This window comes from Gordionus sp. m RMFG-2023, chromosome 1 (genome assembly GCF_954871325.1).
Source record: "Gordionus sp. m RMFG-2023 chromosome 1, tfGorSpeb1-WG-v2, whole genome shotgun sequence".
NCBI classification, from domain to species: domain Eukaryota; kingdom Metazoa; phylum Nematomorpha; class Gordioida; order Chordodea; family Parachordodidae; genus Gordionus; species Gordionus sp. m RMFG-2023.
In genome coordinates, this window is record NC_088775.1 from 55,541,851 (window position 1) to 55,554,671 (window position 12,821).

At 30.7% G+C, this 12,821-nt stretch overlaps 1 long non-coding RNA gene across 1 annotated transcript; it reads left to right on the plus strand.

The window, feature by feature from the left end:
- The first annotated feature begins 1,959 nt into the window (after nucleotides 1-1,959).
- Nucleotides 1,960-2,477, plus strand: LOC135931096 (uncharacterized). Its single transcript, XR_010572937.1, has 3 exons — nucleotides 1,960-2,140; nucleotides 2,183-2,341; nucleotides 2,383-2,477. It is a non-coding gene; the product is annotated as an uncharacterized LOC135931096 (long non-coding RNA).
- Nucleotides 2,478-12,821: the final 10,344 nt, after the last annotated feature.

Below are 12,821 nucleotides of genomic sequence, written 5' to 3' on the forward strand. Positions count from 1 at the left end.
AATGTTAGGCACAATTCAAGTCAAAGCAAAATACGAAGATAAAACTCAACTTTTAATAAATCCCCGGAAAAATAAAACCGGAAAAAAATTCCCCGAATAATTTTTTTTTAAATTATCAAATATAACCCTGCCGATTAAATAACGAAAATATTTCTAAAAAATTATATTAAGTATTTTCTGAAAGTTGAATATTTATTCTTGACGTTTGTGCATTTTTTTGAGCATTATTTCTGTTTTAATTCTAAGCGATAAACTGCAATCTTAAAATATAAAAATTGATAAATGGATTGGTATCTTTGATACTTTATAATTTAGTAGATAGCATAAAAGTGTAGATTTGTGACATCTTGGAAAGAAAACATGATAGATTTTTATAAAAATAGATAAAAATTATGGTTGTAATTTAAAATTGAAAAAAAAGTGAAAACATATTTTTTTTCCTAGAAATAAGGAGATTATTTCCATAATCTTCTTTTCACCTGGATTTTAATAGATATTATGAAAACAGATCATTTAACCTCATTATATTTACCATGAAGGGGAGGGGGGGGGGTATTTCAAACCCACACGCCACTAAGGTTAAAAAGATATATATAACATTAATATGAATATTATAACACTATTCTGTTACATACGTTTATATCAGGACAAAAATAACAAAATTGGAATTTTTTATGTTAATACAATACTATTAAAACTTGTATTTGATTATAAATTTTAATTATTTTCTCCAACTAATGACAAATATCAAGTTTGTGACATAGAACACAATATATTTTATATTTTAAAAATTATCAGCAAAAGACTTCATATATTACATATCAAAATTGAAAAATTGGCTAACTATTTTTGAAGGCAAATGATTTAAATTTTTAATATATTTCTAAAACTTAATGGAAATGATATAATTTGTGTATAATTAATATTTTTTTGTAATAAATTTTTTTTAAAATATAAAAATTTGATTTTTCAATAATATCTAAAAGTTGATGAAAATAGGTTTAAATTTCGTTTTATTATTTTAAACCTCAAGTCCTCTAGGGAATTTTAATTTAAAAAACATTTTGATTTAATGTAAGTACTGCATATCCCGGTCAATAAAGGTTAGAGCGGGCCAAAATAAAAATCTGGTTATCATTACTTAGCTTATATTAATATTTTGCCTAATATCACATAGACTAGGTATCCAATTCGTTTATTTTACAAATATTGTTTTTTTAAATTTTCACCAAACCTGGGTTCGGAATAAGGCCATAACATTATACATTATATCGGTTAGGATTAATTAATAATAATTTAATTTGGTTAGGTTTAATATTAATAACTAGTTATTATTCATAATTTTGTTTAACAATTTTATCTTGGATATTTTTATTTAGAAAAATTTTAGAATTTTTTTAATTTTGTTGATTTTCTCAAAAATTTTACATATTTTATTTGGGGATTTTTCCTATTTTGTTAATTTTCTAAAAATAATTTTATATTTTATAGGGATCAAAAAATAGGGGAATAATTTTCCAGGTTAATTTTTTCCGGGGAATAATTTTCTGTGGGAATTTTTTTCCGGGGAATTATTTTTCTAGGGAATTATTTTACGGGGATTTTTTTTCTGGGGAATTATTTTCCGGTGAATTTATTCCAGGGAGTAATCTTCCGGGGATTTTTTCTGGAGAATTATTTTCCGGGAAATAAATTTCCGGTAAATTATTTTCCTAGATTCATTTTATTGTCAATTTGATATTCATGGGTATATATAGTTTTTGGAAAATAAAAGGATAAAAATCGAACTACATTTCTTTCTTAAATAAACAATTTTAATAGAACACATAATTATCAATAACGTTTAACGCTATGCATCATTAATCCAAATTATGTCTTTTAAACTAAAATCTGAGCCATTTTTAGATTTAGAAAAGTTTGAAGAAATAAATAAAAAGCATATATCGGCATTTCTTGATTCATCATATTATAACTTATATAAATTACAAAATAATTTTCAACAATTACAAATAGCCTTGAATTATTTAAATCATGATCATAATGTGAATTTTATCCCTAATATAACAGAAACTTTAAGATTATTAGCTTCAAAATTATATTCAGATATTATATTAAATATCGAAAAATTACATGAAAACAAGTTTAAATATTTTGTTTATATATATATTAATTTATCTTTAAGTAATATTATTAAAACTCTATGTTCATATACAGAAAGTATTATTCAAAAATGTGCCAAAAGCATAATATCTGCTGCTCCATTAGAAATATATTTTAATACATATCAAAATTTTAATATTTTACAATATTTAGAGAATTATGCATCTTCTCTAAATCTAAGGTTATTATTATTAAATAAAGATAATTTATATAATTTAATAGCTTTGAATTCAGAAATTCTATGATCAAAACATTTGTTATTGATCTGGATTTAGACCTACAACATATATTTCAAATATTTTATCAAAGATGGTTAGATGTTAACATTTTGAAAGAAGATTTTGATAGTATATATTTATAAAATATATAAATAATATACAAAAAGTTTTAAAATTTATTGTATCACAACATTAAAATGGAGAATTTCAAACTAATTTTAAAAATAATATAATATATATTATTTAATAACTCATAATTCATTTAATCTTTAGAGAACATTTATAAACAAATCTTTCATTTTGATTTATATATTTCTTTAATTAATTTCAACAAATTTATTATATTGCTTTCTTTAAACCATCAAATCTAACTAAATTATGAAGTCCATATCCTAAGCATACGATGTATAATACCCCAATCTGACACTTCTTTTGATGTTTGCCCTTACATCTCATCTGTATTATTTAGTTTTTTAAATGGAATTCTTCTTCTATAATATAGATTTCAGTATATATATGGTTTTACTAAGATTCTTTTGTGTCACAATTCTAGTTGGCAGGGTAAAATATTTTAAATCAAAATTTTCAATTAAATGATGAAGACTAAACATGATATACTTTCGATGCTTGAAATGATCTCTCCATAAACAAAAGTGATAGTATAGAATTTTAATTTAGAATCAATTATATTTAAAACATGCTCATTTACAGATAAATAAACATATCTAGTGCACCCCGACATGGTTGCCCTATCAGGCAATTCTGACGAGGAATCAAATATTATATTTCTATTTTTTTAAGGATTATTTTATTTAAATTTCAAACCTTTTCAGTTATATTTTAAGTTTTACATTAAAAGATACTCAAAAAAACATCAATTAGAGCTGGCAATAAACAAGTTAAGGTTGTTTAGATCATGTAAGTCCATATAAAAAATTAATATGTATTAATGTTTATGTAATTTTGAAATATGATGTGAATATGAGAATGTAAATGATATACACTATTTTATTATATGCCAATAGGATACAATTCATATTTTAATTTATTAATGTTAATATTCAAATTTAATAATAAATTTAAATATAATTAAATAGCATTATAAAGATTATGCAAACTGTGCCACCGCTATGAATAAATCAGCGGGAGCATGACTGTGCCGCTCATTGCACTTGGCAGCTTTTCTGGCATAAATAAAATTGCCGGTTGTACACAGTTCTATTTTTTTTTTTAAAAAAAAACAAGATTTATTTAAATCACGCATTACACAATTTTCGACTTTGAAGTCTATGTATCTGGTTGAGCTAGCACTATACAATTTTGATTTTATTAAAATTAAAAACATTAATAACTAACATGGCAAGTTTCCTTCATTTTTGAGATGGTCGTCCAAAACACTGGTTGATTTGTAATGGAGTGACCCTAATATATTTTGGCAAATAAGATTAAACCATTTTAAAAAATCAGCAAAATCAAGCCATTAAACAACACTCAACCATATTTATACAATTTGGTTTAATTTTATTTTAATTGTTTTATATTTATCTAAAAAATGCTGGCAATTAATTTATGTTTTCAATAAATACAGTGTTAGTGAATTATTTTAAACTCTTATTATAACAGCATCATTTTAAATATACATCATTTTGACATGCTTAAATCTTCTTAATAAAATTTTATAATTTAACTGAAAATTACCAAATATTATCAAAAAATATTGAATATTAGTAATATGGCATTTAAATTTTTATTACCTGAGATCTTTTATGTTGTAACAAGGTTTTTTTTCCATGATTTTTGGTTACTATAAATTTTGACCCGAACCTTTATTTATAATGGTGTATAAAAATTCATAAAGGTTATGGCAGAGACCTGGAGAGCTGGCCTGAGTACATGGGCCAGGCCTGAAAATTTTTTTTTTAAAATACCCGGGTGTGGCCTAAGATTATTAAACCTAAACGCGGGCCAGGACAAAATAATTTTTTTTGAAAATTTATACACCATAATTATTATATTCTTAAATTAGATATGGTTATAATGATTATAAAATTTACTTCCATTTAGTTTTATTTTTATAAATGCAATATATAATATAGTATATTCTCAAAATTTTATTTACTTCTTTATAAATATTAGTTTTATTTTTATATATGCAATATATAATATATTATATTCACAAAATATACTTCCATTTTTTTTATAAATATTAGATTTATTTTTTTATAAATACAATATAATAAGTATATTCTCAAAATATTATTTACTTCCTTTTTATAAATACAATTAAGTATATTCTCAAAATATTTGCACAAATTTTTTATAGTATCAATTTGTAATATACTAAATATTTGTTTAGAATAAAAAAAATAAAATATGTAATATGCTTGCTTATTAAATGATAATACTTTGTGAAAAATATGATAAAATACCGAATAGGTTAATTTTTTATATATACCAGGTTGGTAATAGGAAAAAAAATTCAAAAAAAAGGAAAATTGTTATTTTCTTAAATTTTCTCAATTTATATTTTTCTTCCCATTATTGCTTTAAGTCATTGTTAATCATTATTTTTCTCTCTCAATTTTTTTCTTCTCAATTTTCACTTAATTTTTTTAGTATAACCTAGCAATAATTAATATTGATAAATAATTTTATAAGCGAATGCCACAACTATAGCCAAAAACTGCAGTCAAGTCTATCAATTTAAGTAGACAAGAGGACGAATAGTTCTATGTACTTAGTCGACTAGAGGACGAATAGTTCTATGAACGAATAGTTCTTTGAACTTGAGTACTAAAGGACAAAGATTTTAAATTAGTTATTATTAATAAAACATTTTGTCATAATTGAGAGACTGATTTGTAAAATTTGATTTTTGGTAAAGTCAGTATGTATTGCGTTTGATGAGTCATTTTTATAATTTTATGTTTTAGTTAAATTGGTGAGTCAATGTTATTTTTATAATTTTATGTTTTAGTTTCGCGTTAACATTTTATTTTTAGATGGCGCTGATAGTCCGGAAATAAGTGACGGTGTGTCTTGGCTAGATTGAGGCCCGAACAGGGATTCGTCGTCCTGCTGTAGTAGGATAGCTCCTTCTAGTATGGGGCCTTCGAAGAGTCCAAGGTGTCTTCTTGGTGCCATCCAAGTCCTTGATGGAAGGTCGGCAGGGCTATCCTCCGTTGGAATCCATTGTATATTTTGTGAAATGGCGGTAAAGTTCGGCAGCCCTAGCTTGATCATGATTTGTGTGATGATGATTTCAAGCGAAGGTGATCGTGATCCGCCCTTTTTGAAGGTAAAGTAGGCTACCGATGAGTCCGTGAAAATCATGGGGTGCTCATTGTTACGGTGGATCGCCATGATGGCCCCCATTCCGACTGCAAGGATCTCTTTCCCATTGATGTGGGAGATCGCGTGGACGGGGATGTTGAATAAGAGGCACGCTTCACTGTATGCTACCGAAAGGTTGTCGGTCTCCCAGAAGTTAATGCCCATGTGGGAGTTGGATGCGTCGACATACACCGGTGAGTTGGCATAGTAGTGCAGAGGCAAAGGGGTAGCTAAGGCGTCGATGATCAGTCGCGCTTTGGTGAAGGCCAGGAAGGTGTCCACTATAGGGGTCAGCTGTCCGCTGTTCATCGTAACGTAGTAAGGGGAGATAAGTCTCGACATACCGGTTATGGTGTAAGCGTAATGATTGACGACCCCTAGGACCCTGGCTGCAAGATTTACCCCTATCTCGAGATGCTGGTAGGAGTGTCGCCGAAAGACCTCCAGGCATTTGTGGAGTCTTCTTCTCGTACCTGTATCTGCTGAGACAGTCTTGTTGGCTAGATCGATGGGGACCCCTAAGTAGGTAATTTGAGGTGTAGGGTCAAGTACCGATTTTTCAGGTGCTATTTGTAAGCCCCATCCTTCGAGGGTGCAGCGCAGTGATCGTGTAGACCATTTGACGTCGTTTTCGTTGGGCCCGTATATTAGAATGTCATCAAGGTATACGTTGTAGTTGGCCTTCTTGACAGTCTTGGCGCAGGCATCCAGCAAGATCGATTGGAGGCAGTAGGGGCTAAAGGATGCGCCCATGGGCAGTACCTTGTATCGAAAGTTGCTATTGTTGAATTTGAAGCCGAAGAATTTTCTCACACTGCTTGAGAGGGGGATGGAAAAAAAGGCTGATCTAATATCAATTTTGCAGGCATAGGATGTCTGATCGAGCTTAGCTGACATAAGTGGAATTGACTTTAGGCGGAAGGGATAGTGCAGGAAGTTTTTGGATACTTCGGAGAAGTCGCTAATGACTCGTGGTGCACCATTCCCTTTTGGGATTACGAATAGAGGTGAGCATATCTCATCCTCGTCAGCCGGCTCGATGACATCGGCGGCGATTAGCTGTCTAACGATGTCGTGGTATTTGTTATGCACGCCCGCGCGAATGTTGTGTTTAAAGTATATGTTGTTATTATTGTTTATTTTTAGGTGGTCAATGCGCGGGCGGAACCCTCTTTCAGCGACTCTCTTAGTGAAGGGCGACATAAGCGGTCCTACGGTGAGTCTAGCATTGCTGATGTTGAGGCTAGGGCGGCCGGCGAGCTGTTCGTCAGAAAAGGTGCTTCTAGGACCCCCGACAACGATACCATTGAGGATACCGGGAATGTTGGGTGTGTTAGATGCTCCCACCTGGGGCATACCAGGTTCATCGTCGGTGCTGTAGACAGAGTCTTGTAGCTCCGTAATGATTGACTGAGCTTCGCTATTGTCCGCAGAGCTACCCGAAGGTAGCGAGTCAGAGAGGGGACTAGGTGTCCACCATTCGGGTATGCCAGAGTCTTCCGATAGAAAGGAAGGGATATCCGATTCTGATTGTGGGCTAACGTCGGGGTTGTTGCACGCAGGGGTATGATTGTTATCTATTGCGGAATCCGGTGCGTCACTGTCCCCGTCAGTGTCTTTTTTCGAAAACATCTGATGCCTCAGCTCCCTAAGAAATTTATTTACCGTAGTTAGCCAGCTAGGGGGCTGCGATGTTCCCGTCCTTCGAGCTGGTGGGCCGTTGCTCGGACCGGTAACCCCTAGTTGTACCGGTGGGTTGATAGTTGAAGGAGGTAAGATAGTGGAAGAGAAGAGGGAGACGATAGTAGGGGTTTCGGAGGTACGACGAGTTCGTTACTTCCTTTTCTTGCCCCTGGCGGGGGCCGCGTCCTTCCTTTCAGGGCGTTTCCGATAACCGTAGGTGGAGGGGCCTGTACGGCCCCTATCTCGAAAGGGCGCAGGGTCCTGGTAGACAGTAATATTTTCCCCGCATAGGAATTTCTCTTGGTATGAAGCATCATTATTTCTCGCGGTTTTCCAATTCCAATGAATTAGCGCCAGAACTCGAATCTTTTTTGCTTGAATCTTCAGCATCCTAATGTCAGATTCCGGCGACAGAATTTCTAACACTTCAGCGATATTCTTGATCTTATGACGGTCTCTGTCATTGGCCTTGCATCTTGGCTCGAGGAGATCTTGCTGGAGGCCTGCCCAAACTTTCATGAGTCTATCGTAGGCTTCGGCCGATGTCGCTGGTGGTTCGAGTTGTACCGGGGGCAACGTTGGAGGTGCGCCTGGTATTGTTGGCGGTGGAGGTGCTTCCATAGTTTATGTACCGGTCACTTAAGGGCTCCTTTCTCTGGGGGTGGACGTATGTCTGGGTGACGGGGTACGTTGTCGCTGTCAGTCCTGATTCACTTGCGTGGATAAGGTTGCCATACGCTCGGATATGGCATTCATAGCCGCGATAATAGCGCGGGTACTAGGATCGACGGGGGCAGTATCCATTGAATTATCCGGCGTAGGAACGAGGTTAGTTCCGTCTAAATTCGGGGGCTGTCCTGGCGGTAGGTTAGCGTTGTCAAGAGGTGGTCTATTACCCACAAAAGTTCCTTGAATAATACGTGGTCTAACCATAGTTTCGGATTAGAAATTTAGTACGAATAAAATTCACAGTATAAGCAATAGAAAATAAACAATGGTTATAATTAACGTAATAATAAGTATTTATGTAAATAAATATCAAGGGGAAGTGAATTATTGTAAAGTCATTATGATGATATGATTTAATTATTTATTTGTGATGATTATTGCTTCCCTATAAAAGGGAAGCGAAAATTGTAAATTATTAATTCATTTTTTTTTGAATTCATTTTTTTTGAATTCATTTTTTTTGAATTCATTTTTTTTGAATTCATTTTTTTATAACTATTTTTTGTTTTTGATTATTATTATTTTTTTTTTACAAATAATTTTTATTCTAAAATTATAATCGGTTTTTAACGTCTTATATTTTTATTTATAAACTATACGAAATATTCTAATAAAGGAAGTATAAAACCGCCTATATATATAAGAAAACAATACATTAATATAGTTAAATAATACATTTGTTTTTTTATTTTTAACCTTAGACTTCCAACTTGAGTCGTTATACGAAATATAATATACTTGAGTCAACTAGAGGACGAATAATTCTCTGAACTTGAGTCGTCGACCAGAGGACGAAGATTTAAAATTATTTATTATTAATTAATAAAACATTTGTTCTGTTTTTTTTATTTTTTACTTTAGACTTCCAACTTGAGTCGTGAACACGAGTTATATACTTATGTCGACTAGAGAACGAATAAATTATTGAAAATGGGGAAGATCATGATTTAAATTTAGTCTAGAATTTTTAAGATATTTTTTCATTGGCGTACGCAGCAGGGGGCAGGGGGACAAATCCACCCCCCCCCCCCCCCCCCCCCAAGTTAAAAAATGCAGATGCCGGATATATTTTTCAAAAATATTATTGTTTATATTAATTTATATTTGTTAATACTTATTCGTATCTCATATTAAATATATATTATATTACATTTATTATCACATTCATAAGTTATTTTATCAATTAATTTCGATTTCAAGTTTTCCGGCGTAATATTTACTTATTATTTTCAAATTTTTAGTGGCGTAATATTTATCTACCATTTTCAAATTTTTAGTCAAATAATAATTATTTTTGAAACTTCTGGTCCAACAGGGAAAAAGAAATTGCAACCTTGTCCAACGAGATAGAGCCTCTTCCATCAAGCACTAACAGCTATTAAGGAGTTAGAAGAGCCAATTATTTGCTATTACTGAAATATTACAATGGCCTGAAAGAAATATTTCCTCAGAAGCAAGAAAATTATTGGATTCAATGCTTATTCCAAATTTTATTTCTCATTAGAATGTATTATTTAATTATACAACTATTTTAAGTATTACTTTTCAAAAACATGACATTGACTTGATTAAGAAAATGAGAATAGCGGAGAGCATTTTATCAGAGCTCAAGGAAATTAGGGCTAATGTTGATGAAGAATTTCATATTTTATATTTTATTGTTGAGTCAAAAGCAGAGCTATACGTGTTTAATATTTCTCTCTCTCGACTTGTAGCAAGGCAAGCTCATCGTTAAAACATTAATGTAGGATCAGTAGAAGAGTATATCTTAGATGCAGATACATTTATAACCCAAATAAATGAATTTTTAATATATGCAGCACTTACATCTGCAAATATTACTTCCACAAAAGCCTTCCCAACCTTTTTCAGATGGTGATAGAAAAAAAAATATTTGTTAGATTTTTATTATGAAGATGTTAAAGTATCTTATGATGCCTTACTAGCTGAATAACTATGTTTATAAGATTAACTATAGTTGACATAGTTCCAAAAAATGCTATGGATGATCTGCATTATTTCAAACACATTTTATAAATTCCCAATGTATTAAGAGGGTTTATAAACTCTTCCCATTAGTAAACTAATGAGAGAACACTCTCTTTTTTAAGAAGAATAACAGAGGCCTTCAGAAGTATCATTTGCACGGCACGGATTTTTTTTAAAGATTTTTTACGTTATTTTTAAAAAAATTTTTAGACCGCTCGGCTTTTTTTTAAAATTTACAGGCTCGGCCCGGCTTTTTTTAAAATAAAATTTTCAGGCCCGGCCTGGATTTTTAAAAATAAATTATATTTATTTTTGATTTTTATAGCTAATAATAACGATTTCAAATATAGGCTGTTTTAAAAAATACAGCCCGGCTTGGGTGTTTCCTTAAAAAAATTTAGGTCCAGCCCTGGTGTTTTTTAAAAAAAATTTTGAGCCCGGCCTTGGTATAATTAAAAAAATTAAAATATTGTCCGGCCCAGGAGCCGGGCCTGCAGGTCTCTGAAAAACATACCAAGAAGTACAACATGTGAAAGTAGATTGAAAGGTTTGGATTTTTTGAATATTCATAGGCATTTGACGACAAGCAAGGATGAGATAATTGAAAAATTAGCTCAATTCCAACGAAGATTGGATATTACATTGTAAATATATAACATACAAAATACAATTATTCCTAAGAAACTTTTTGTGTAAAGGCTCAAAAAATTCAAATTTCTATTTTGGGTCATTAAGTGATTCTTTACATATAATTTTTTATAATTCACATTAATTTAAAATTGTGTATTAGGAATAGTTATTAGTCCTAATAAATTTATGCTTGATATTTTTAAAAAACAATAATATTTCTCAAAAAAATTTATTATACCCCCCCCTCCCCCCCCCAGACAAAATTCCTGCGTACGCGCCTGTATTTTTTTAAAGCTTTTATTAAAATTGTGAACAAACATTATAACAATTTAATATAATGTAGCGATACACTTTATACCAACAAGTAAAAATCGCGAGGGGGGGTGGGGGTGTTACTGCTTAAAACCTATTCATACTGTGATGTATATTGCCGAATTTTTTTAGAAGAACCAGAGCTCTATTATCTCAAGACAAACATTGGTTTTATTTTAGACCTTTTTTTTTATCGGGATAATTTTTTATCCCACGAAAATAATTTAGCTGGCTCACTAATTTTATATTCCTATCCAGGCCTGAAATTTTTTTTCCAATAATTAATATAATTTGAATTTATTTTTTGTTTCTTCGAAACACTCACTTTTTCCTCTTTTTAATAATATATTATTTTTTATTTGTTTTCATGGTACTTTTAAAATAAATAAGATTTGTATTTTATATTTTTATTTAATTATAATTAGTGTTGATAATTAGTCGAGTTTTTTCGACTACGACTATGAAATCGACTAAAACGACTAATTAGTTGACTAAAAAGACTAATATAGTCGACTAAAACAACTAATTTAGTCGCTATTTAGTCAGCATAGTCTACCCATTTAGTCTACATGCTTATCGATTAATTTAGTCGACTAAATAAATTTTTTGAGCCTAACCGAACCTGACCAATGTATAGTCGGGGTTAGTCTAGTTCTTCCGACTACTTGAGATATCAGAGAAGATAAACCATAGATAAGTCACAAATCTCATCTTCGTTATTTTTAAGAATTTTTTAATTTTTCTTAATTTCTTTAATCAAATGGGCAAAAATATACATGTTAAATATTTAAATTAGGATGTATCATAGAAAAGTGACAATTGTCATAATCGTTATTTTGAAGTTTTTTGAGTCATTTTAAAGTATATAGGTAAAAATATTTTGTAACCATGTTAAATTAAAATTTCAGTGAAGATGTACCATAGAAAATTGGAAATTGTTATAATCCTTATTTTTGAACTTTTTTAAATTAAATAGGTAAAAATATATATTGTAAACATGTTAAATTCAATGATAGTTAAATTAAAATTTCAGTGAAGATGTACCATAGAAAAGGACAATTGTCATAATCGTTATTTTTAATCTTTTTTTGAATTTTTTCAAAGCAAATAGGTAAAATTATATATCGAAACATGTTATATTAAAGTTACAGTGAAGATGTACCATAGGAAAAGTGACAATTGTCATAATCGTTATTTGTGAACTCTTTTGAATTTTTTTAATGTAAATAGGTAAAAATATATATCGAAACATATTATATTAAAGTTACAGTGAAGATGTACCATAGAAAAGTGACAATTGTCATAATCGTTATTTGTGAACTTTTTTGAATTTTTTTAAAGTAAATAGATAAGAATATATATTGTAAAGATGTTAAAATAAAATTTCAGTGAAGATGTACCATAGAAAAGTGACAATTGTCATAATCGTTATTTTTTAACCTTTTTGAATTTTTAGGATCAAAAAGGATGATTCAGAATTAATATCTAAAATTATACAGCTACTAGAACATAATAATGGATTGACGATAAAAAAAATAGTGGAAAATTTACCACCTCATCTCAAAATCAGTGATTCGGGAATATCTAGATGCATTAAATCAATGGGATGGAGCAGGAAAAGGGTTGGAAAAGAACCGATAGACCGAATTCCCCAGATGTTATAAATATTCGTAAAGAATATTGCCTAAAAATGATGAACGTGCCATTTCAAAATATATTCTATTTAGATGAAACAGGCTTCAATTCTCACGTCATTTCCCACTATGG